The sequence below is a fragment of the Eumetopias jubatus genome, unplaced genomic scaffold (assembly GCF_037043125.1).
Source record: "Eumetopias jubatus isolate StellerSeaLion01/CBP00866 unplaced genomic scaffold, mEumJub1_p1.0 scaffold_6, whole genome shotgun sequence".
Taxonomy (NCBI): Eukaryota; Metazoa; Chordata; class Mammalia; order Carnivora; family Otariidae; genus Eumetopias; species Eumetopias jubatus.
In genome coordinates, this window is record NW_028274812.1 from 106,632,032 (window position 1) to 106,657,526 (window position 25,495).

General features: G+C 46.5%; 1 long non-coding RNA gene across 1 annotated transcript in view; it reads left to right on the top strand.

The window, feature by feature from the left end:
• Window positions 1-5,523: 5,523 nt before the first annotated feature.
• LOC148164121 (uncharacterized) overlaps window positions 5,524-25,495 on the top strand; it is a 35,469-nt gene continuing 15,497 nt past the window's right edge. Inside the window, exons 1-2 of the long non-coding RNA XR_015768438.1 lie at window positions 5,524-5,665; window positions 9,682-9,950. This is a non-coding gene — a long non-coding RNA (uncharacterized LOC148164121). The remainder of the gene's footprint in view (window positions 5,666-9,681; window positions 9,951-25,495) is intronic.

Sequence of the window (25,495 nt, forward strand, 5' to 3'; positions counted from 1 at the left end):
GTATCTTGCCCAAAGGAAGACAGGAATTCAAAATTTGTGGAATCCCTGACTCATCGCTGGGGGTGGAGAGAGGTGGGAAAAAGCCAGGCGGCAGGGCCTTCCAGGAGGACCGCAAGCTCCTTCCTCACTGACTCCTCCCACCGCTTGCCTCCCGGCCCTCCCTGAGTTCTCGCTGTTGTCTGACCGTGGTCTCTCCTGCTGCGTTCTTTCGTGTCCTTGGCGGAGATGGACCACACTGGGCCCTGGCAGGGGCCTTCCCTATCCCTTCCGTGCCCCAGGTACTGTCCTAGGACCTCCTGGGGCTGGGCTTAGTTGCTGGGAGGCTGCTTCATCCTCAGCCCCAGGCTAAGCGTCCACCTTCAGCTCTAGGATGACCTGAGTCTTAGATACACACTGAGAGGGCGGGGGGGGGGGGGGGGGGGCGCCAATTTTCTGCAAATGGAAGGCAATGCGTTTTCGGGACAACATGGAGCTATGGTGGTCCACTGTTTGGTGCCACTGGGGTCCGACGCACCCAGGCCTCACGTGAGGTCTGCTCAGACTGAGGGGTGGACAAATGTGGGTGGGGCCCTGCAGTCTACATCTAGGAGGAGGGGGCGAGTTAGGAACTTTGCTGGTGATGGGCCCAGTGTGGGTGACCGAGGGCGCTGGTGTAGAGAAAATGGGACCCTTCCTGCGTGGTGGGTGGGGAAAACACATCCTGCCCCCCACCGCGGGAGCTCCACAGTGTCCTGCTCGGGTTCTGGGGGTCTCCCTCTCACCGCCTCTCTCTTTTTGTTCTTCTCTCTCCCCACCCCCTTTTCTGTCTCTGTCCCTTTCTTCTTTCTCTTATCCTCTTGTCTTTCCATCACTGACTCCTCTGTCAGGTTCTCCTGTCTTTCTATGTCTGTTTCTTTCCAGCCCCCATACCTTGGCCTCTTGGTGCTATTTGGCACAAGGAGAACCCCCTTTCTCCATTAGAATTCCTCCCATCGGACACCGTGTGACCCCTGTCTGCGTGTGTGTGTGCGTGTGCGTGTGTGTGTGTGTGAAGGGGGCTGCTGGGTGAGTCAAGGTGGGGCAGGCTATAGAGGGTCTGGCTGAAGGTAGAAGGGCTGGGGGCTGGGGCTGGGCGGCTGTCCCTCTGGGTAGGGTCCGGCTTTCTAGGCAGAGGCAGCCCCAGCCCTGCACCTAGGTCCCTGCTCATTCTAGGAAAATGACAAGAGCCAACGGCCCACAAAGCATGTTTTCCCACACCTATGTCACTGCCTCCCACAACAGAAAATCAAGGCAGGGACAGGGGCCACTCTGGGGCAGGGACAAGCATGCTGGGCCTGCTGACCCTCAGGGACGGCAACCATACCTCTCCTCGCCAACTCTCGGCTCTGCGTACCTTTTCCCGTTCTGGGCGTTGGCCAGGCTGGTCAGCCCTCTCACCCCTGCCCCAGCTTGTTCTTTTCCACAAGTCATTGCCGACGTCGGGTCTCCTGTATTGGCAGCTCACCCTTCCTTCACTCCATTTCTTAGGCTTCAGCTCCTGGCTGCAACTCACCTCCTCTGGGGAGCCTTCTTTGATTGTCCCCGTTGCATCTCAGTCCATTCCTCCTGGGCCCTGCCAGATTAGTGGACCCACAGCGGACACACTGCATGATTGAAAGCCAAGTTTCCTGGCTGAGTGCTGGTCCAGGGAACAGCTTGGGAAAGAGGGGAGTAGGGGGAAGGGTGCTGATCACCACCCAGCATCTGCCAGGCACTTCCTGTGCATTGGTTGCTTCGCTCACACTGCAGCCCTTTCAGGTAAAGTTCATTATTTCCATTTGACGGATGAGAAAACCGAGGCTCTGAGAGATTAACCAATTTACCCGAGGTCACACAGCAACACCCCCAAAATAAGACACTCTCAAAATGACATGGGAATGGCAGGGGCTTCCAGTGTAGAGGGAAGCAGTGTCCCCCCACCCCCAGGAGTCAGTGCATCTCAGCTGCTGGAAAGTTTAGGTGCTGCTACCAAAGTTTGGGATGGAGGCAGAAGGATGGATGAAATGACCCCTTGAGTGCTTACCTGGGTTTAGTTCATGCTCTTTGCCCTCCCTGTGAGACCCCCCAGCACCACCCTCAGAGAGTTCACCTTTCTTGCCCTCCCATGAGGGCAAACAGGCCCTGCCCAGTTCACCCTGTATCCCACCTCTGGTTCCCTTCCTCAGGGCTGGCCCCGAGGTGCCTGAGGAGGCCTGGCTCGCAGCCGCCTACTTGTTCTCTGCTCTAGCGGGCCCCTTCACCCTGCTCCCCTAGTCTCCTGCTCCCCTCCCACACCACCTTGGCTAGGATTCACTTGGGATCTCCATCCAGGGCCCTTCTCTGGTTTTGGGAAGGGCCTGGATTCAAATTCTCATCCCTGTAACTCTACACGAAGCCCTGCCCTCCTTTTCCTACCGTGTCTCTGTTTTTTTTTTTTTTTTTTCCTCTCTTCCTTCACTCTCTCAAGAAACTTCAGGGCAAAGCACTGTGTTCCTGTTGGACCCAGGGCCTGAGTCCATGGTAAGTGGGCCCATCAACAGCCAACCAGACAGAAACATGAACTAATATGACAGGAGTCCCAGCAAACACACTGTGGGAACTTGGGGAGAAATGATGAATGCAGGTGGGCGCCATCTTGGAAACTGTCCTGTAGAGATGCATGGGACTGAGCCTCCAAGGGCTCTGCCAGGCAGAGAAGGCAGGGCACGTATGTGTTGACCTGGCGGAGGGGAGGGCCTCTAGACCACTCCGCAGTGTGGAAGGGTCGGAGGAGTTTTCTGTCTTGGACTATGAGCTTCTGGGGAAGACCTCTATCCTCTGAAGCAATGCTTCTCAGACAGCCTGGGGAAAGACCAGGTTTTTGTTGTTGTTTTGTTTTGTTGTTTTGTTGTTGTTGTTTTTTAAATTCCAATTTGTCATTGACCAATAATATTATAACATATAATACAAAGAAATGATTAGAAAAATAAAATAAGACATACAAAGTACGAGTCCTAATATTTTATTGTTGGATTCAACAGACATAAAATTGCTGTCCTGTTGCTATTAAAGAGTCTGAATGCTTGCACTTGGCCTCCCTACCAGCCCTGTCCCAGGCTAGTCATCAGCGGCCATGGACGGACCTGGTGGGTGTGGATCGCTCCTTGAGTGTCACTGCCCTAGAGCGGAGTTTTCAAGCTGCCAGTCATGACCTGTTAGTTGGGTTGGAAATTAATTCAGTAGGTTGGCACCAGTGTTCCAAAAACACGAACTAGAACAGAATGGAGAATAGAGGGCCTTGTGTGCAGTAAGGAAGCGTGGTTCTGTGAACGTTTGTTCCAGGCGTACACACGCATACGTGTGCGGGTCCTGGGTTGGGAGGTGGGATGTGTGACCGTGGGCTGTGGCCAGTGCCCCCCTCCCCACGGTGCTGAATGAACAGAATCCGCTCTCTGATGTTACTACCACCACCAGACCTCCTTGCTTCCTCCCTCTGGACGCTGTTTCTTTGTGTCCTCCCCTGGCCAGCTCGGTGCCTCTCCTGTTTCCGGGGCAGTGCTATGGCTCCAGACACATTGGCCCTTCTGCTTGCCTGTTGCTTTTTTCCTGGAGAGTCCTCCTTCCCCCCTTACCTCCCCCAGATGTTCCCTTCCTCCTGGGCCCCAGGTAATCCGTCTCCAGATGCTGTGCCGGGCCCGGGGGGCAGTCCCCAGACACAGAACAGTAGGGCTCTGCCTTCAAGAAGGGAGAGCTGTGCTGGGGGTCAGGGGATGGAATGCGTACTATCAAGGAATATGTGATAGGAGCTGACCTGGGACCAGCCTCGGGCCCCTCCGCTCAGGCTGGGCTGGGGGAGGACCTGGTTTCCCTCAGTGACCCACGGTGGGGGAACCACATGACCTCATCCAGGGGCCCTGATTAGTTGTCGCCTCCTTTTGGGGGCTCTGTGGATACACTGCTCCCACTCTAGGGATGTACTATAATTTATTCAATCAATTCTCCATAAAGGAACCCCTGGGTTGTTTCTACTTTTTTTTAGAATTAGAAACAATGCTGTGAGGAGCATCTTCATGCCCCCCTTTCACCACATCTGAGCTGCGGATTCCCGGAGGCCCCTCACGCCACCTCCCATTTCTCATGTCTTTATCCACACATGGTCTACATTTCTCCTACTTCTCAGCCCCCAGCTGGCTGAGTCCCATGTCATGGGGCTAAACATGAGCCAGAGGTTTGGAAAATGTGATCTCCTTCCTCCTCAGGCCACACACCCATCCTTCTCACAGCGACTCTTTTGGTTTCTTTAACCAGGCTTCCCAAATACTCAGTTGTATCGTAAGGACCCTTTGACTTGCAAGTAACAGAGCACCCAACTCAAAACGGTTTAGACAATATGGGAAGTTTTTATTGCATAAGAAAAATAAATTCCCGAGGGAGGGTGGATCCAGGGCGGTTAAGTGAGGGGCTTTACCACATTATCGAGCACCCAGATTCTTTCTTTCTGCTTTGCACTCCTCTGGTGTTGGATTGCTTCCCTCATGGTTGCAAGATGGCTGTGGAAGTTCCAGACATCACATCCAGACATGATATGTCTGGAGGTTGAAGAGAAGCTATCTCTTTCTGTAGGTCTACCGTTTCTTTTTCTTTCTTTCTTTCTTTCTTTCTTTTTTTTTTTAAGATTTTTATTTTTTTTATTTTATTTTTATTTATTTATTTGAGAGAGAGAATGAGAGACAGAGAGTACAAGAGGGAAGAGGGTCAGAGGGAGAAGCAGACTCCCCGCTGAGCAGGGAGCCCAATGCGGGACTCGATCCCGGGACTCCAGGATCATGACCTGAGCCGAAGGCAGTCGCCCAACCAACTGAGCCACCCAGGCGCCCTTTTTTTTAAGATTTTTAAATTTATTTATTTGAGAAAGAGAGAGAGCACAAGCAGGGGGAGCAGCAGGCAGAGGGAGAAGCAGACTCCCTGCTCAGCCGGGAGCCCGATGCGGAACTTGATCTCAGGACCCTGACACGCTTAACCACCTGAGCCACACAGGTGCCCCTGTAGGTCTACTTTTAAGATCAAGGAAAACGTTTCCCTGAAGTGACCCTAGCAAACTTACCCTCAGCTCTCATAGACCAAGGCTGGAGCACTTGCTGATTCCTCTGTTAACTCTTGGTGGGAGAGTGAGGCTTGCTGGGTGGCAAGGCGTAGGACTGTGTGAAGGGGTGGGGTGGGTTTTAAAGGAGCAAAGGGGTCTGGGGACAGAAGTTGAGTGGACAACCCACAGCGTCTATCATGTAGGCTGGTAGAGAAAGTTCCTCCACTGCAGAGGACTCCATTTCTGTGTTTCTCAATCAGCTGGGCCTGTGGCTCCTGTCCGGGAGACTTAGCTTGATTCTGATTCAATTAGAAAACATTTGTTGAGGGAATGAGATACAGTTTCACCCTTGAGGGAATCTGTTGTAATGCGGGAGAGGAAAGAGAAGGGCCCAGCACCGCTGAGAAAGGAAGGCTGAATCTGCTGAAACTGGAGACAGGAAGTACTCTAGCCCTTCTCTCTGAGAGACGCAGTTAATGAGGAGTCCCTGTTCCTGCTGGATTGGATGCAGGGGACGGACTGAGATGCCCTTGAACTGGGCTTCCCCTGCTGCTGGGGTCAACTCTGTGTCAGGACTGGGGAGGCCAGGGTGCAGGAGGTCCAGAGGTAAGAGGGGCACTTATTCAGAGCCAGGCTCCTCTTTCTCCCGGCCTTCAGGTGGGTCTTGTCCTTGCCCTTGTGTCAGAGAGGGACGGGAAGGAAAGGGGGGTGCTGTGAGTCAGGAGCCTACCTGGGGAAAAGGAAAAACACAGGAAGTGACTCAAGGCCTCTAGGGCAGACAGGTGGCCTGTGGTGCCCCAGGACAAACCCTGGGGGACTTGCCTGTGGCCGAGGGTCCCCTCCCCAGAGGCTGCTGGTGCACACCGTCCTGGCTATTTCTGCCAACCATGTTTCCCACAAACCCTTCCCCTCCTTACCACAGCAGGCCGCCTGCCCACTCACCCACAGACCCAGCCACCAGCTGTTGCAATTTCTGGCCCAGGTCCACCCCCTGCATCCGGGAGGGCTCATCACCTCTGACCCCAGAAGGTGGGTCAGACCCTTTCCCTGCCTCTCCCCTGTTCATGTCCCTGTGCCCTCATCCCCACAGGGGCAAGATGCCAGAGCCAGTAGAGGGTGAGGTCTCCTGAGCAAAGTAGCTGCTTCTGTGCGTGTGTGTACAACAGGGCAGCACTCGGGGTCAAGAATGGGGCCTCAGGTCGAGTGAGGGGTGCGTGCAAACAGAGGAACGCAAGCCTTGTGCACCTCTGGGTCTTCTGCCATGTGCAAGGCGGAGGGGCCTTTGTCCCACTCACTGGAGTTCAGGCCTGATGCCGGGGCCCCAGCTGGTAATAAAATGATATTTTCCTCCCTTTACCACTGTTCTTAGGCGTTAAGCTTCCTTAGGGACCTCTGAAGGAGGGGGAGTGGCTGGGCCAAGGCATGATGAAAGCATGTTATTTTAAATTTTATTTTACAAATGTAGGTTATATGTAAGTTTAGCAACTAGTTTTTTCGTTTTTCATCTTAGACATCTTTCTGAGGTCGTATGTATAGAAAACTTCCTTCTTCTTTTTTACGTAAAAAACATGGGGGCTCGATCCCAGGACTGGGGATCACGACCTGAGGTGAAGGCAGATGCTTAACCGACTGAGCCACCCAGGCCCCCTTTCCTTATTCTTTTTTCTTTTTTTAAAGATTTTATTTATTTGACAAGAGAGAGAGACAGCGAGAGCAGGAACACAAGCAGGGGGAGTGGGAGAGGGAGAAGCAGGCTTCCCGCGGAGCAGGGAGCCCGATGCGGGGCTCGATTCCAGGACCCTGGGATCATGACCTGAGCCGAAGGCAGACGCTTAACGACTGAGCCACCCAGGTGCCCCTCCTTATTCTTTTTAATAGCTGTATAGTATTTCACTCTATGGCTGTACTATAATTTATTTAAGCAGTCCCCTGTTAATGAGCCTGTAAATGTTCCCCCCAACTTTAAAAAAAATTGTAAACAGTGCTGCGATGAACATCTTTGTCCATTTACCTTTGGGCTCTTGCATAAATACTTTTGCAGGATAAAATCCTGGAAGTTAAACTGCCAGATCAAAGAGTATGAACATTTAAAATTGAATAGATATGCCTAATTGCTCTCCAGAATGTACTAATTTCCCTTCCATTGGCACCGTATGAGACGGCCTGTGTAATTGTACCTTTCACAACACTGTGTTAAGAATCTCCTTAACACTGCCAATCTGATAAGTAAAAAATTATATCTTGCTTTCATTTGCACTTGAAATTGTGAGATGAAACGTTTTGTATATCTTTATTAGCCAGTTGCATTTTTTGTGAATGGCCTGTTTATGTTCTTTGCCCATATTTCCCACTGGATTGTTGTCTTTTTCTTACTGTTTTGTAAAATATGTCTTTTTTCAAAATTGGGGAAGAGAGCATTTTGTCACACATCTTGCAAGCCTTGTTCTCTTTTTTGTCCTTTGATTTCGTCTATGAAGTTTTTCCTTTTAAAACTTTTTTTCTTTTCTTTCTATGTAGATACATCTGTTAATCTTCTCTGTTATGACTTCTGTTTTGTTCCATGATTAGAAAAACCTTTGCTACCCCAGGGTCATAAAAACATTTACACGTATTTTCTTCTGGCACTTTAATGGTTTTATTTTTCAAATGTTTTTTTCTTTAAATCTTTGATCCAGTCACAATTTATTTTGGTGTTAGGAGTGAGGTAGGGAATACAGACATATTTATTTGTGTCCTTAATATGTGGCTAGTGTCTCAATTCACTGAATTGAATTCTCATGTTTATTTGGGTCAATTTCACATTTCTGCATTCTTTACTACTGATCTGTCTGTCTGTACCAGTCCCATACTATTTTAATTATTGTGGCTGTATGATATATTTTTAAAAAGATTTATTTATTTTAGAGAGAGAGAAAGAAAGAGCATGGGGGAGGGGCAGAGGGAGAGGGAAAGAGAAACTCAAGCAGACTCTGCACTGAGCACGGAGTCCAACGTGGGGCTCCATCTCACGACCCTGAGATCACGACCTGAGCCAAAAACCAAGACAGACACTCAACCGACTGTGCCACCCAGATGCCCCGGTAGCTGTATAATATTTTTAAAGTGTTTTATAGGGCTACCACTCCCTTGTTATTTTAGTTTTTTTCCCTCCAGGAAATTTCTGGCTATTCTTCCATATTTATTTTTCCAGATGAATTTATAACCATTTTGCCAAGTTATCTCAAAAAAAAATTCCACTGAATGTATAGATTCCCTATGGGGACACTGATGTGCTTAAAATATTATTAACTTTTTATCCAAAAGCAGGGTCTCTCTTTCTCCATTTGTTCAAGTCTATGTTTATTTGGGTTTTATAGCTCTTTCCATGGACACTTGTATAGTTTTTTCTGTTTCATGTTATGATTTTGTTGCCTTTGTGGACGGGACCTTATTTCTTGTGTTTAGGAGATCTTGTTTATTTTTTATTTTTATTTTAATTACTTTAGTTTTTTAAGTTTTAATTTTAACCCCAGTTGGTTAACATACAGTGTTATATTCTTCCCAGGTGTACAATATAGTGATTCAGCTCTTCCATACATTAGCCAGTGCTCATCACCTGTTACCCCTGTTCCTCCCCCATCTCCCCTCTGGTAACCATCAGTTTGTTCTCTGTAGTTAAGAATCTGTTTCTTGGTTTGTCTCTCTTTCTTTTTTCCCTCTTTGCTCATTTGTTTTGTTATATACCACACATGAGTGAAATCATATGGTATTTGTCTTTTTCTGACTGACTTATTTCACTTAGCTTTATACTCTCTAGCTCCATCTGTGTTGTTGCAAATGGCAAGATTTCATCCTTATTTTTTACGGCTGAGTAATATTCTATTGTATATACACCACATCTTCTTTATCCATTCATCAGTCAGTGGACACTTGGGCTGCTTCCCTATCTTGGCTATTGTAAATAATGCTGCAATAAACATAGGGGTGCATGTATCCCTTTGAATTAGTGTTTTTGTATTCTTTGGGTAAATACCCAGTACTGCAACTGCTGGATCATAGGGTAGTTCTATTTTTAACTTTTTGAGGAACTTACATACTGTTTTCCAGAGTGGCTGCACCAGTTTGCATTCCCACCAACAGTGCAAGAGGGTTCCCCTTTCTCCACATCCTTGACAACCATCTGTTGTTTCTTACAGATCTTGTTTTTAAACTAGCCACCTTGCTAAATTTTCTGATTGTTACTAAAAATTCCTTAGCTGATTATCTTAGAATATCCATTTAGAATAATGTCATCCAATGATAATATTTATGCTTTCTCCTTGTGATATATATATATATATATCTTATTTTATTCTTTTATCTAATTGCCTTGTCAAGTAATTCCAGAACAATGTCAAACAGTAGTGGTGATAGTTTATGGTGACAGCTGACATCTGTCTTTAATATGGAACTACTTCTAGAGTCTCTCCATTCAACATGTTGGAGAAAAAGCAATCTCTCTATTTTACATATTAAGATAGTGGGTTATGTTGAGTTTCCCAGTACTTGGCCATCTTGCTTTTCCGGAAGGAACTACACTTAGTCTTAATGTAGTCTGCTTTTATTGATACCATTTTTTTCTTTTCTTTTCTTTTTTGTTTAAGGTTTATTTATTGAAGTAATCTCTACACCCAACATGGGGCTTGAACTCACGACCCCAAGATCAAGAGTTGTACACCCTTCCAACTGAGCCAGCCAGGCGCCGAACACAATTTTAATCCAGACACCCTTCCTTAGCTCGGAAATTCCTCCCTTGGAGATCATTCCTCTCTTGGAAGTAGAGGCATGAAAACAGGGTGGAGGTGAGATGGGAGTGTGGCCACAGGAAAGAACTGAAGCTCAGGATGTGGGCTCTCAACCTTCTGTCCCCAAGGTAAGGAGGATCCACAAGAGGCACCCCAAAACCTGGACTGAGAGAGGAAACAGAGCTGAGCAGGGGGCAGGGGGCTTTGGAAGAAAATCACATACCCTTCTGCTTATCCCCAAAGATTTCTTGCCCTGTCACCCTCAGGGTTATCTCAAGCCCTAGTCTTTTGGGGGAGACATGGTTCTGAACGTTGGGCTTCTCTCAGGTTCATGGAATCGATGTAGGTGTGGGTGGGCATTCCCATGCTAGGGGAGGTGAGGCAGGCTAGATGAGTCCTGTGAAGCTGTTAAGAGATAAGGAAGATGTCCAGCCTGGTTTGGCCACAACATTTGGACTTTATTCAGCAGCTTCGAGCAATAATCACTTATCCTCTCCACCCATCTTCTGCAGGGTCCCAAGTGCTGTTCTTTTGTCCTAAACATATAACCTTGTTCCACCCTCCCTCCACTTCCTGAGGCAGTTGTGGGATCCTCTGGCCATGACCCTTTACCAGGAACCTGGCTGACTGCATCATCACCCTTGGGTGAACATTGCTGTGCCCAGGGTTGGGGGAGAGTAGAGAGAAAAGGGAACTTTCCAGTGTGGGCCATGACAGGTACGGGGCATTGAGGTGGCTGAGGGCACCTATGTAGATGATGGGCTGAAGCCAGGTAACCAGAAAGAGACAAGAGGGCCCTTCAGATGTCTTCTCTGAGCTGGCCTCCCTCTCCCAACTATGACAGTCAGCTCTAGGAGCATAAAAAGAACAAGTCCTTGATCCAGAATCTCCACATTCTCCAGACCCACGAACTTCCTCTGGCCCTTCATTAACCTAGTCATTTAAGAGGAAGGGAAATTGTGCTTGTATATTACCTGGGTGGGTATAGACACATCCGTGCTCTCTTCTCATGAGAGAAGATCAAGAGCATACAGACAGGTGAGGGAGTAAACTTGAGTTTCAGGCAAAGTGAAGAAGAGCATGGCCAGCCATTGATAGGAGGCTAGGAAGAGCAAATGGTAGGCGCCCCGCCCAGAGGCCCAGATTGAATACAATGCCCTCTGGATGCTGATGATAACCATGAGGAGTAAAGGGTGTTGCTTTTGGTGCATCCCAGCACGGGCAACTGGGGCTATCCCCATTCCCCAGCCATCAGCCAGACCAACCTGCGGGAGGTCAGCTCCCGCCTGCCATCAGACTGGAGCTCAGTTGGAAATCCAGCTTCTGGCAGGATGGCAAGAGTAAGTCAGACCCTGGCCTTGGGGGAGTCAGGACCCCTGTGGGCACTCGAGGCAGGGGCTTGGACAGAAAGAGGCAAGATGGGCCCTAGAGTTTGGATGTGGGCTTCTGGAACAAGGAGGAGCACAGGCAGAATGAAGAGTGTTTAGCATTTGAGTTGGCCACCACCAGCCACAATACAAAAGGGCTTTTCTCAGAATCATCTTGCAAAATCATGATAGATTCTTGATGGTTGTGGCTTCCTGTGGAAAAGTAGGTACCACTGGAAGGTCCCGGTAAGTGCCCTGGTGTGAGTCTTACTCATTTCCAGTGTTCTCAATTTCTGCACCAGGCCCGGGGCCCTGGGGTGGAGGTGGGGGTGGGGGTGGGGGAGCTGCTGGTAAACTCATCACAGATGTGTGGTGTGAAGTGGAGCCAAGGTAGCTAGTGACATGACTACTTTTTGGAATAACAATGCAATTTCCTCAGAAAAGCCTTCTCCTTGGGGCAGACACCACCTGGTGTTAGCAACTTAGAGAGACCAGAAGTTGCTGGCAACTCAATATCATTTCCTTCCCCTGGGTCTATGCTTTCCTCTGCCCAGCTGGGGACTGGAAGCCAGGAAACTAGAGTCCCCCTCCAGTCAGTGAGAGGCCAGTCCATGAGATCTGGCAGGTGTAAGAGAAGCATAAATCACAGCACTGTTCTGGCAGCCCTGGGCAGGTGCGTGGGCTGCGGCAGATCGATTTTGGAGCAACCTTCGGGCATTTTCTCCACTTTGGTGCTGGAAGTTCAGGTGTCCTGTGGTTTTTCAGCAACTTCCTGGTGTCCTAAAAGCTAGCAGTGAACTTGATAGCCAGCGCTTCCACAGCTTTGTAAACACCTCACTCGCTGGACTAAGTCTCTTTCTGCTTGAAATACTTAGAGTGGTTTCCATGTTTGCTAGCTAACTGATACGACAATCTTGCTGACTGTAACAATTTATAACCTGCTTATTTTCCCCTAATAATAGATCCTGAAGATAAATCTGTCTACAGGTCATTCAATAGTTTAAAAATATATTTTTTTTAAAAAATCTGGGTTTCCATGGCTGCACGCTAGCTCATCGTACAGATATGTCATAATTTATTTAACCAGCTCTCTGTTGTTCAACAATGAGTTTGTGTCCTGTTTTTTACTTTTGTAAACGCACATTGTCAAATACATGCTTGGCTCTGAGTCTTTGTACACAGCCAGGAGTATTTACTTAGAGGTAAATATTCTTGAAGTGCAATTTTTGGTTAAAGGGCATTAACTTTTTAGAAGCTTTTATGCATATTTCCAGATAAGTCGTCTGTGTTTTAGTCCCTTGGCCTTCAGGACACCTCACTCTGCTGGTTCTCCCTCAACTTCTCTGGCTGTGCCTTCTGTCTCCTTGGTTGGTTCTTTCTTACCTCTCTGACTTCTCACCAGTGGAGAGCCCCCAGACTCAGTCCTCGATCATCTTCTCTTTGCAATCTGTGCTTATTCTCTTGGTAAATACTATTTGTATGCTGATGACTTCTTCATTTACACCTTAGGCCCACTCCTTCCCCTGCACTCCAGACTTGTGGAGTCTGATTGCCTGCTCAACCCCTCCATCTGGATGTGTCCAGTGGGAATAACAAAAACCTGCTTTCCCCAGGCTGCCCCGTTTCAGTCAGTGATAACTCCTTCCTCCAAGTTCTCCAGACCAAAGAAACTGGTAGTCATCCTTGACGTCTCTTGAAACTTTGTGCAGTCCTTGAGAAATCCTATGAGCTCTAACTTCAGAATATATCCATAATCCCATCACTCCTCACCAGCTCTGCCTTCACCACCAATTCCAAGCCGCCATCTTGTCTCCTAACCAGTCTCGCTGCTTCCCCCCCAGCTTAGTCTATTCTCAACACCAGCCACAGTGATCCTGTTCAAAGAGAAACCAGACCACATCACCCTACTGCTCAGAACCCTCTGGTGGGTCCCCTCTTCCTCAGTAAAAGCCAATATCCTCATGGTGGCCGGCAAAACTTTAATCGACCCCCGCCATTGCCTCTCTGATCTCCTCTTCCTACTCTGCCTATTCAATCTGCTCTGGCCACTTGAGCCTTCTGGCTGTTTCTCAAATATTCTAGTCAAGCACCCATCTTGAGCCATTGCTCCTGCTGTCCCCTGTGCCTGGGACACCTTCCCCAGATGTCCACATGGCAAGCTCCATCGCCTCCTCAGGTCTTAGGTCAAATCCTCAGTGAAGGCTTCTCTGACCACTCCCCTGTCCTCCCCCATGTAAAATTACACCCCCAGCCACCTTGACACTCCCCATTTCCACTTTACTTTTCTCCATAGCTCCCATCACCATCGATCAAATATATAGAGAGATACAACTCATTTATTTTGTTTATTGTCTCCTCCTGTTAAAAATTCTCTTCCTCTTTGAGGGCGGGAAATTTTGTCTGTGGGGCTCACTGATATATCCCCTAAAGGAGTACTGAGAACAGTAGGCACTGGATACATATTTATAGGATGAATAAATACATTTGGTATTTTTCTTTTCTTTTTCTTTTTGCTAAGGGTTACGCAGGCAGGGGAAGAGTGAAGCTTGGATCTAGGACTTTGAGTCACAATATTTTTCACATTAAGCCAAACGTATACAATAACCTAATTAAGGTTGTGGGACTCACCCCCAAAGCCCTAAGGCTAGAAAGAGCTATGGATTTCTTGATTTCTTTCTGTTGCTTCAGTTCCCTCCATGATGTTTTGGCCAAGTGATCATTTAACCTCTGTTGGAATATCTCCAGGGCTGGGGGCCTCACTGCTTCCAGAGTGAGGCTTTCAGACACCCAGGCAGCGTGTCATGCTGGGGAACTGGGTGGCAGACAGTGTTAGGTACCCACCAAACTCCTATCCTCCCAGCCCTCCTTATAAAATTCCGGTTCTCTTCAGGGCAGCCATGTGTCCAGCAAAAGCTAGACTCCCCAGGCTGCTTCACAACTAGGGTAGTAGGCCTGTGACATGGTTGTGGTGAACGAGATATAAGTGGAGATTGGGTGGTTTTCCTGATTAAAGGGGAGGGAGATTTTAGCAATGTGCTACTCTTCCCTTTCCCCTTTTCCTGCCTGGAATGTGGATGTGATGCCTGGAGGTTCAACAGCCATTTTCTGAGCATGAGGGGAAAGCCACAAGCTCAGACTGTGGGAAGGCAAGGGAGCCTGGGTTACAGAGGGCAGCATGGACGTATAACATCAGTCTTGGCTGCTGCTAGTGCCGTGCTTCTCATCGTGAGAAGAAAATAAGCCCTCCTTGGTTAAACTTGTGAAGTCAGGTTGCTGATACTTGCAGCCTAATGCAATCCTAACCACTACAGTGACCTAAGTGTTCTGCAAACAGGCAGGGTTTGGGTGGCCCCTGAAGGCAGCCCCTAAGGAGCAGCCATCCCGCTCCATGTAGTTTGGTAACCACAAGAGTTAACATGATGGGAGGTGTCCCACAGGGCAGGCCCTGCTCTAAGGCTTTACCTGATCAATTCACCTAGTCCTCAGAGTCAACTGTGAGCTGAGTATTATTACTACCACCTACATTTCACAGAGGGGCCAGCTTAGACACAGAAAGTTTAAAGTAGCCCCTCCCAGGTCACGTACCTGGCCAGGGACAGTGTGGAAACATCACCCCAGACGACCTGGGGCCAGAATCTGGGCCTGAGGCCCTCTGCCCTGTTGTGTGGGAGTTATGTACCTAAGCACCTCTTATGTGCAAAGCTGCCATTACAGAAATTTGAAAGGAAGAAAATATGGGTAAAAATGCAAAAGAAACAAGAATATTGAAGACGACAGGATTTTCTCGCACTGCCTTTTCCAGATCAATCTTGGGATGGGTGCTGTTCTCATACTCATCTGCTCTGACTCTGGCCCTGTCCTCTGCTCCTCATCCTTCTGAAAACCTTCTGCGTGTCCTCAGAGAACCTAAGCTCTCTTTAATGGAATTGTATTACGGCCCAGGACCTGCTTGTCTGGGGCAGGCCTCACAGGGGTGAGGTCCGGGTGATGGGGACAGATGGCAACCAGAGGAAGATTCGATTACCTGCTTCTTCCCAAAGCCAATCTGCCCTGTAAGTGTGTTATGGGCCATTATTGATAGGCTTCCTCTTGGCTGCTGCTCGAAATGTGGTTTGTCTGTGACTCGTTATATCCGCTGAAGTTCAGAGATGGATGAGCCGGGGCCCAGCTCAGAAGCCTAGGGAGGGGAGGGGAGGGGAGGGAGGCAGCAGGAGATGTGTGCTGTGGGACAGGTTGGGGAGCTGGAGGTCAGCCAGGGCCAAGTAAGCACAGGGCAAGGGCTGTCTGGTGACACAAGGGAGAGAAGATGAGGTCGGAAGATGCAGGGGCCTCAAATGCCAGGCTGAGAGGCCTGGTTTACATGTGGATCGTCATAGGGAGCTGTGGTAGTCTCTTGAGCAAGGAAAGTGACCGGTGAATATGGTTTTGGAGAAGAGGGTGAGACTGGGATGGTTGGGACACTTTGTCTGTCCCTCTGAGGAGGGCAGGGCATGGAACCAGGGGCCTGGACTCACTGGGTTCAGACAGAGGCCAAAGGGAAACAGGGCAGGCACGACAGACACTGTGCTAGCCTCACACCTGTGTTAAATCTCACTCAGTCCTTGAAGCCGGTCTATAAGGCATCTTGTGTAACAGTGTGGAAGTGGCAGCCCTGCAAGGATGAGTCATTGCCGGCTCACACAGGGGAGTGGAGGGCCAACGCAGCCTAACTCACGCCAGTGCCATGTTCTCTCTGTGCAACCACTCCACCTCCCAGGGCTCAAGTGTCAAGGGCAAGAAACACCCGTTCGTCCCCACTCTTGCTGGCACTCTGAGCTCTTCCCACCAGTGGCAACAGGCAGTTAGCCGCTGCTTGCTGAACACCACATGTTACACACACCCTCTCTAATCCTGGTCAGGTTTGATGATCCCCATTTGACAAGTGAAGAAGTAGAGCTTAGAGAGGTCAATGGCCTGCCTGGACCACACAGCACAGTGTGTGCCTGCGAGGAACTGAGCAGGGGTTCCGATGCACGCCGGCCTGCTTCCCTTCACCACACTGCGCCCCATTCCCAGATTCTGGCTTCTGTATTCCTGGACTCCATTTGCTCTAATCCTGGGATTAGTGAGGAGGGGGAATTGGCAGAACAGCTCAGAACAAGCTCTTCAGCATGGAAACTTTCTCTGAGCATCCCCAGGCCTGCCTCCTCCCCGCCTCGTCTCCCTTTACATCCAGGCCTAAGGCCAGGGGGGCCTGGGGAAGAGGGACTATGGGCGGGGCTGGGGAGGGTCTGGGACCCATGGACACGTGGTGTCAGGCTAGAGTCCCGGACTTCCCATCCCTGGTTGTACCGAGGATGGGTATGGTGAGTTGGGGGAGGGAAGGGGGCCCTGGTAAGTGGGGAGCATGTCCGTGCAGGAAGCCAAGAGTCTCGGAGGAGGACTAAGAATAACTGGGCCTCAGCCCAGCCCTAAACCCTCTGCACACACTCCCTTCCCTAAGGATTTTTCCTCAGAAAAATTTGTTTTAATTTTCTCAGTTCAGAGACAACGAATGGAGGATTTAGGGTAGGGTGAGGATGGGTGATGGGGGAGGCCCGTGGAAAAGATGAACAAATGGAACACCAGTTTTTGATGTGCCCTCTCCTCCAGGAAGAAGCCGGGAATGCAGGCTGTCTGATTATAGGACTGGCATCACCCTGACTGGCCATATGATCAAAAGGCTTTAGCTGACTGTCTTGGCTAGTTTATTCTGTTGTTTGCGTGTTCTCAGAATAGGAGACCCCAAAGACAGAAACTGCATGTGTCCGGCACAGGAAATCTTGTATGGGTGAGCGTAATTATTGTGGTGGGATGGACAGTGACGGTGGTGGTCATGGTGGTGGAGGCCGTGGTGGATGTGATGACGGTGGCAGTGTGGTGGTGATGGGGGTGGTCATGGTCATGGACGCCCTGAAGTCATGATGGGGTGGGGTGAGGTGGGCTGAGGGGTGGGCTTAGTAACCTGGCACATGGGGCCCACCCCAGGCCCATCTCTCTCTAGCAGTCATGCGGGCAAGTCAGCTTCTCTGGGTCTCACTTTCCTCATCTGAAGAATGGGAATAATGAGAACCATTGGTGGAGTTCAGGGCTTGCCGGGGGTGTGCCGTTCTGCTCCTTTTCCGGGGATTTTTTGGTCCTCCCTCTGCCCTGGCTCCTTCCCTTCTGCCCACAGACTTCCTCCAGTAGTTCCCACTGGCTCTTCCCTTAATCACCATCACATTTCCTTCCTTCAGAGCCACACACATTCTAAAAAAGAAGTTTATACACACTGCCTCTGCTTCCTGGCCTCCCACTCGCTCCCTAACCCCTTCCCAGTAGCCTCTGGGTTCCCGACACTCTATGCAGACTGCTCTCAAAGTCAGCAGAGGCCTCCCCCACATCTCAGCCTCAACCTTTCAGGGAAAATGAGCCCTATAAACCCCCGGCTTCAAGAGAGCCTCTTGCCAGGGCCCTCAGGACCCACAGGGTTTACCTCCCCACCTCCTGGAACTCATTCTGCTTCCTTCTGCCCCCAAAGCTCGGTGCTGTGCTGGCAGATGCTCCTCTCTGTACACTCTCCAGGGTCCTTTACCTCCCCTGGTTCCAAGTCCACTTGTGCACAAGCAGCTCCCAAGTCCATTTCTCTGGCCTGTCAGATCACCCAGCTCGAATCCCACTTCTGGCCACTGACTGGCCTTTTCTACTGGGCTCTCTTCAGCACGTTAGAGGAAGGCCATTCCGTGCTGAACTCACTATGCTCTTCCCAGATCTACCTGCTCTCTCCCCAGCCTATCACCCCAGATCAAGCTTTTGACTCTTTATCCCTTTGTATAAATTTCTACCCATCGTCCAGGCCTGTTGTTTCCCTGGTCATGGCTCTTTAAACATGAACACAGAATCTAATTTTATTTCCAAAACATGAAACCAGCTCATCATTTCACTTTGTTCTTGATTAACCCTCTTTGGTCTTAAAACCAATAAATTATATAAATCTTGGATCTTTTTTCTTAACTCGGAAAAATAAGCTCTGTTATGATAATCCACAACATATTAATCTGTTTGAATGAACTGTTGGCTTAAACCAAAACAAAACACCTTCTTAACGCTGTAGTAAATGTCTTAGAAACTCCCCACATATCATTATGCTTGCTTTCAGAAAGGGCAGCCCAGGTAATATGGATTAACCTTCCTGCTGATGGCAACAGGCAATACACAATCCTGTGTATTGAAAAACAAAACTGAAAATGAAACAACAAACTGAAGCATCTGGGCACTGATAAGACAAATAAGGTAGTGGGGAATTGTTGGGCTAGGGGAGGTGAGCCTGCCTTCAGAAATGCCTTTCCTCTGGGACTAGGGGAAGCAATTGAGAGGTAGAAAGAATGATCAGGACTTCTGAGGGCCTCCCGGGGATAAGAGACAAGGCCTATCAAGAGGAGTGTTCGCTGAACTCTCTTGCTTTGGGCTGGGACCCCAAAGGACTGCACCTGAGGAGTTAGGATGAACCAGAAGTAGCCCCAGTTTCTCACAGGGGCTGCAGCTCTGCTTTGAGTCATCTCAATTCCTGAAATTGGATTACAGCGATCCAGTGTTGCCAGTGCCTTCAGGCTACTGTAAATCCTCTCCGGAAGAAGGTATCATCCTGGTGTTAGATCATTTCTACGAATGATTTTGCAACTACAGTGTCCCGTGCATACTGGTAAAAAAACCAAAACAAAAAAATAAAAAAACCAAAAAACCTCACAAAAACCCAAACCCTTAAAAACAGAACTAAACTAAAAAAATCAGACACGTGATGACACAGGACACATGAGCAAGGATATAAAAAAACACATAGAACATCCTCTCTAGATGTTGAAGTTATGCAAGCAGATTTAAATTAAAAAAAAAAAAATACAACACTTAGCATGACCAAAGAAATAAAAGACAGGATTCAGAATTTTGGCAGAGAATTGAAACTATTTTTTTCTACATGGAAACTCTAGAATTGAAAATTAAAATACCTGACACTAAGAATTCAAAAGATAGGTTTAGCAGCATGTTAGACAAAACTGAATGAAGAATTAGTTAATTAGAAGCTGGATGAGAACAAAAAATATCCAGAATGAAGCATGGAAAGGTAAAAGGATGGAAAATAGAAGACAGCCTAAGAGACCACAGGAAATAGTGAGAAAGTTTAAAAGAATGGAGCAGAAGCAATATACGAGGGGATGAAGGCTGAAATCTTCCAAAAATTGATGAAAGACATCAATCCATATGTTCAATAAGCCCTGGGAATCTAAATCAGAATAAGTCAAAAGGAATCTACACCTTTTAGAGTAAGACTAAAAAGCACATCTTTTCTCTTGGAGTAGAAATAAAGGCTGAAAATCAAAGATATGGAGAAGATCTTAAAAAACAGAAAAAACACAGATTAGCTTCAAAGGGGCAACAATTAGATATAGAATCGATTTCTCAATGGAAACAAGGGAAGCCAGAAGACAATAGAATTCTTCAGAGGGCTGAAAGAAAATAACAGCCAATTTGTTATTCAATATCCCTCTGCATTATTCAGGAGGGAAGATGACATTAGACTAATAATTTTTAGACTTATAAAAACTGAGAGAATTAATCACCAGCAGACCCATATTAATAGGATATTTTTCAGGCAGAATGAAATAATCCCAAATGGAAGGTCAGAGATGCAGAAATGAATGAAAACCACTGAAAATGGTAAGCATGTGGATCATGTAAAATAATATTGGCTGTGTATAATAATAATAATATAATAGTGTTGGGCGCCTGGGTGGCTCAGTTGGTTAAGCGACTGCCTTCGGCTCAGGTCATGATCCCGGAGTCCCGGGATCGAGTTCCGCATCGGGCTCCCTGCTCGGTGGGGAGTCTGCTCCTCCCTCTGACACAACCCCCTCTTGTGCTCTCTCTCTCTCTCAAATTAAAAAAAAAATCTTAAAATAATATAATAGTGTTTAGGGGGAGTTAAGGTCCTAAGGTCCTTCCCTATATTTTGGGGGAAGAGAGTAAAAAAATCATTTAATGTTAGGATGTTAAGAAGGCATGCTGTAATCTTTGGGCAATTTCTAAAAGCCTGTAAAAAGGTAAATAACTTCTAAATTAATAGAGGAGGATAGCTGAATAAAATAATTCTAGCAGGAGGCAAAGAAAGGAGGGAAGAAGCAACATAGAGTGGGTAGGACATATAGAAAGCACTTAGTAAGATGGTAGATTTAAACTCAAATATAAAAATAATATTATTCTTTGTCAAATGACTAAATTTTCCCATTAAAAGGCAAAGTTTTTCAGATTTTCAGACTTATTTTGGATAAGACCCAAAATTCAAATATATACTGTTTATGTAGAGGTACCTGAAATATAGAAAGAATGATAAAGGATGAGAAAAAGTATAACATATAACACTAACAAAACAAAAAGCTATTAGAGTTATATTAAAATAATGGGTTTTAAAGCATTACTAGATATAAAGAGAGACACTTCATAATTATATAAAATTTAATTCACTAGGAAGATGTAATTTTATATTTGCATGAACCTAATAACTCGGCATCAAAACATACAAAGCAAAAATTGACAGAACCATATTATTGTACTTCAGATTCCTTTTCTGCTTCCTGGGATCACAGAAGCTGGGCATTTCAGCTGTTAGGGCCCTCTCTCAGAAATATCCTATCTGGGGGGCGCCTGGGTGGCTCAGTTGTTAAGCATCTGCCTTCGGCTAGGGTCATGGTCCCAGGGTCCTGGGATCGAGCCCCACATCGGGCTCCCTGCTCCGTGGGAAGCCTGCTTCTCCCTCTCCCACTCCCCCTGCTTGTTCCCTCTCTTGCTGTGTCTCTCTCTGTCAAATAAATAAATAAAATCTTTAAAAAAAAATCCTATCTGGTTCACTTACGGAGTCGTTTTTGGACATGGAGCCATCTTGGCTAACTCACTTGTCTTATATACAAAGAATGTGTGTTGCAGATACTATCAGTGCTTTACCTCATCTTACAGGTACTCATCATTTTCCTACACAGCTACCTGGTAGCTTCCAATTGTAAGCACCTGAAACTCTTATACCTGAGGGCTTATTCTAGCTGCATGGCCTGCTCCTGCATGTGGGACATTCCAAAAGCGTCAGAGTAAGTGCTCCCAGGAGCAATCCTCAAACAATGGCTGGTGTGAGCCAGTCGATAAATACCCCCTACTCCTTTGCTCTTCAAGGAAACTTGGAGATGTACATTTTCCATTGTATTCCCAGAGACCTCCAGCAAGATTGACCTTTGGTTGCCCACAGGGATAACTGGATTGATATAATTCCCCTCCCCCTCTTTTTTTGGGCTATCTTCCCTTTCCTGCCCGATTTCCCTAATCCCCTCCTGTTATTCCTTTAGATCATCTTCCAAATAAAGTATATTCAAATAGTTTTCTTAGGGTCTACTTCTAGGGAAACCCAAACCAGAATAATATCCCTTGTTCTAATAAGAACATTACCAGTGCCTGCGACGTTGCTTGGCTCTAAGGTGGTCTCCATTCCTTCGTCCCTTCTTCTTGACCTGTCCTTATCCATGACATCATGTGTATCTTTCACCTGGACTGTTCTGACAGTGGTTTTATACCCCCATAATTTCCCTCCCATTGCTTCTCCAAAGGCAGCCTCAGTAACCTTCCTGTTAAGCACAGAGTTCATCATTGCATACTTTCTATTCCAATACCTTCTGTGGCTTTCCACTGCCCACGACAGAAAATTCCAGTACTCAGCTTGGCATGCAAAGTCCACTGTGATCTAGCTTCAATTCACCTTTTCAGTCACTCCCCATTCTCCTCTGCTTTCTCTCCAAAGCCTGTGCTCATTTCTCAGCCACCCTCATTTGTGGGCAACAGTCCTCATGTCCTACCATTGCCTATTATTATGCTCTCCCCTATTCCAGAGTCACAAGTCCATGAGCCATCCTTCAAGGCTCAGTTCAAATGACATCACTGTGAAGCCTTCCTGCTGTCTCCCATTAGTCTTTGTGACTTTCCACAGTGCCTCAAACTTGGTGACTGCTGGTGGATTTTGAGAACAGATGACATCAAATCCTCAAGAACAAAAACTCCTAGGTCTTCCTCATTGGATTACCTCTAAGACAAATATGCTGTGTAATTTGGGGTCAGTCCCTTACCCTTTTTGCTCTTAGTTACTACAACTGCACTTTAAGTACTTTCAACTAGAATCAGTGTTTCTCCAAGGAAGAATGGGGTGCAGTTTTTTATTTTATTTCTAGTACGGTTAACATACAGTGTTATATTAGTTTCAAGAGTATAATATAGTGATTCAACACCTCCATACAATACATGGTGCTCATCACAAGTATGCTCCTTAATCCCCATCATCTATTTCCCCCATCCCACCGCCCCTTTGATAACCATCAGTTTGTTCTCTATATTAAGAGTCTGTTTCTTGGCTTATCTCTTTCTTTTTTCTTTGCTCACTTGTTTTGTTTCTTAAATTCCATGTATGAGTGAAATCGTATGGTATTTGTCCTTTTCTGATTGACTTATTTCATTTGGCATTACATTTGCTACTCCATCCATGTCCTTGCAAATGGCAAGATTTCATTCCTTTTATTATGGCTGAATAATATTCCATTATATATCTCATATATTCTTTTTTATATATATCTTTTTTCATTCTTATATGAAATTTATTCTTTTTAATTTAAATTCAATTAATTAACATATAATGTATTATTTGTTTCAGGGGTACAGGTATGTGTTTCGTCAGTCTTATATAATACCCAGTGCTCATTACAACACGTACAGTCCCCAATGTCTGTCACCCATTTACCCCAACCCCCCACCACCCTCCTCTCCAGCAACCCTCAGTTTGTTTCCTATGATTAAGAGTCTCTTGGGGCACCTGGGTGGCTCAGTCGTTAAGCATCTGCCTTCGGCTCGGGTCACGATCCCAGGGTCCTGGGATAGAGCCCCACATTAGGCTCCCTGCTCTGCGGGAAGCCTGCTTCTCCCTCTCCCACTGCCCCTGCTTGTGTTCCTTCTCTAGCTGAGTCTCTCTCCGTCAAATAAATAAAATTAAAAAAAAAAAAGAGTCTCTTATGGTTTGTCTCCCTCTCTGGTTTCATCTTGTTTCATTTTTTCCTCCCTTCTTGTATGATCCTCTGCCTTGTTTCTTAACTTCCACATTTCAGTGAGATCATGTGATCATTGTCTTTCTCTGATTGACTTATTTCACTTAGCATAATACCCTCTAGTTCCATCCATGTTGTTGCAAATGGCAAGATTTCATTTTTTGATGGCTGCATAATATTCCAGTGTGTGTGTGTGTGTGTGTGTGTGTGTGTGTGTGTGTGTGTGTGTGTGTGTGTACACATCACATCTTCTTTATCCAGTCATCTGTTGATGGACATCTGGGCTCTTTCCATAGTTTGGCTATTGTGGACATTGCTGCTATAAACATTGGGGTGCAGGTGCCCCTTTGGATCACTACATTTGTATCTTTGGGGTAAATACCCAGTAGTGCAATTCCTGGGCCATAGGAATTTTCAACTTTTTGAGGAACTTCCATACTGTTTTCCAGAGTGGCTGCACCAGCTTGCATTCCCACTAACAGTGTAGGAGGGTTGCCCTTTCTCTGCATCCTTGCCAACTGTTGTTTCCTGACTTGTTAATTTTAGCCATTCTGACTGGTGTGAGGTGGTATCTCATTGAGGTTTTGATTTGTATTTCCCTGATGCTGAGTGATGTTGAGCACTTTTTCATGTGTCTGTTGGCATTTGGATGTCTTCTTTGGAGAAATATCTGTTCATGTCTTCTGCCCATTTCTTGATTGGATTCTTTATTCTTTGGGTGTTGAGTTTGATAAGTTCTTTATAGACTTTGGATACTAGCCCTTTATCTAATATGTCATTTGCAAATATCTTCTCCCATTCTGTTGGTTGTCTTTAGTTTTGTTGACTGTTTCCTTTGCTGTGTAAAAGGTTTTTATCTTGATGAAGTCCTAATAGTTCATTTTTGCCTTTGTTTCCCTTGCTTTTGGAGACGTGTCTAGCAAGAAGTTGCTGTGGCCAAGGTTGAAAAGGTTGCTGCCTGGGTTCTCCTCTAGAATTTTGATGGATTCCTGTCTCATATTTAGGTCTTTCATCTGATTTTGAGTCTATTTTTGTGTATGGTGTAAGGAATGGTCCAGTTTCATTCTTCTGCATGTGGCTGTCCAATTTTCCCAACACCATTTGTTGCAGAGACTGTCTTTTTTCCATTGGATATTCTTTCCTGCTTTGTCGAAGATTAGTTGACTATAGAGTTGCATCATGAATCCATTTCTGGGTTCTCTGTTCTGTTCCATTGACCTATGTGTCTGTTTTTGTGCCAGTACCACACTGTCTTGATGATTACAGCTTTGTAATAGAGCTTGAAATAAGGAATCATGATGCCACCAACTTTGGTTTTCTTTTTCAACATTCTTTTGGCTATTTGGGGTCTTTTCTGGTTCCATACAAATTTTAGGATTATTTGTTCCAGTTCTGTGAAAGAAGTTGATGGTATTTTGATAGAGATTGCATTGAATGTGTAGATTGCTCTAGGTAGCATAGACATTTTAATAATATTTGTTCTTCCAATGCATGAGCATGGAATATTTTTCCATTTCTTTGTGTCTTCCTCAATTTCTTTCATGAGTATTCTATAGTTTTCTGAGTATGGATTCTTTGCCTCTTTGGTTAGATTTATTCCTAGGTATCTTATGGTTTGGGGTGCAATTGTAAATGGGATCAATTCCTTAATTTTTCTTTCTTCTGTCTCATTGTTGGTGTATAGACATGCAACTGATTTCTATGCATTGATTTTATATCCTGCCACTTTACTGAATTCCTGTATGAGTTCTAGCAATTTTGGGGTGGAGTCTTTTGGGTTTTCCACATAGAGTATCATGTCATCTGCAAAGGGTGAAAATTTGACTTCTTCTTTGCCGGTTCAGATGCCTTTTATTTCTTTTTGTTGTCTGATTGCTGAGGCTAGGACTTCTAGTACTATGTTGAACAATAGTGGTGATAGTGGACGTCCTTGCTGTGTTCCTGACTTTAGGGGAAAAGCTCTCAGTTTTTCCCCATTGAGAATGGTATTCGCTGTGGGCTTTTCATAGATGGCTTTTATGATACTGAGGTATATACCCTCTATCCCTACACTGTGAAGAGTTTAAATCAAGAAAGGATGCTGTACTTTGTCAAATGCTTTTTCTGCATCTATTGAGAGGATCATATGGTTCTTGTCCTTTCTTTTATTTATGTAGTGTATCACACTGATTGATTTGCAGATGT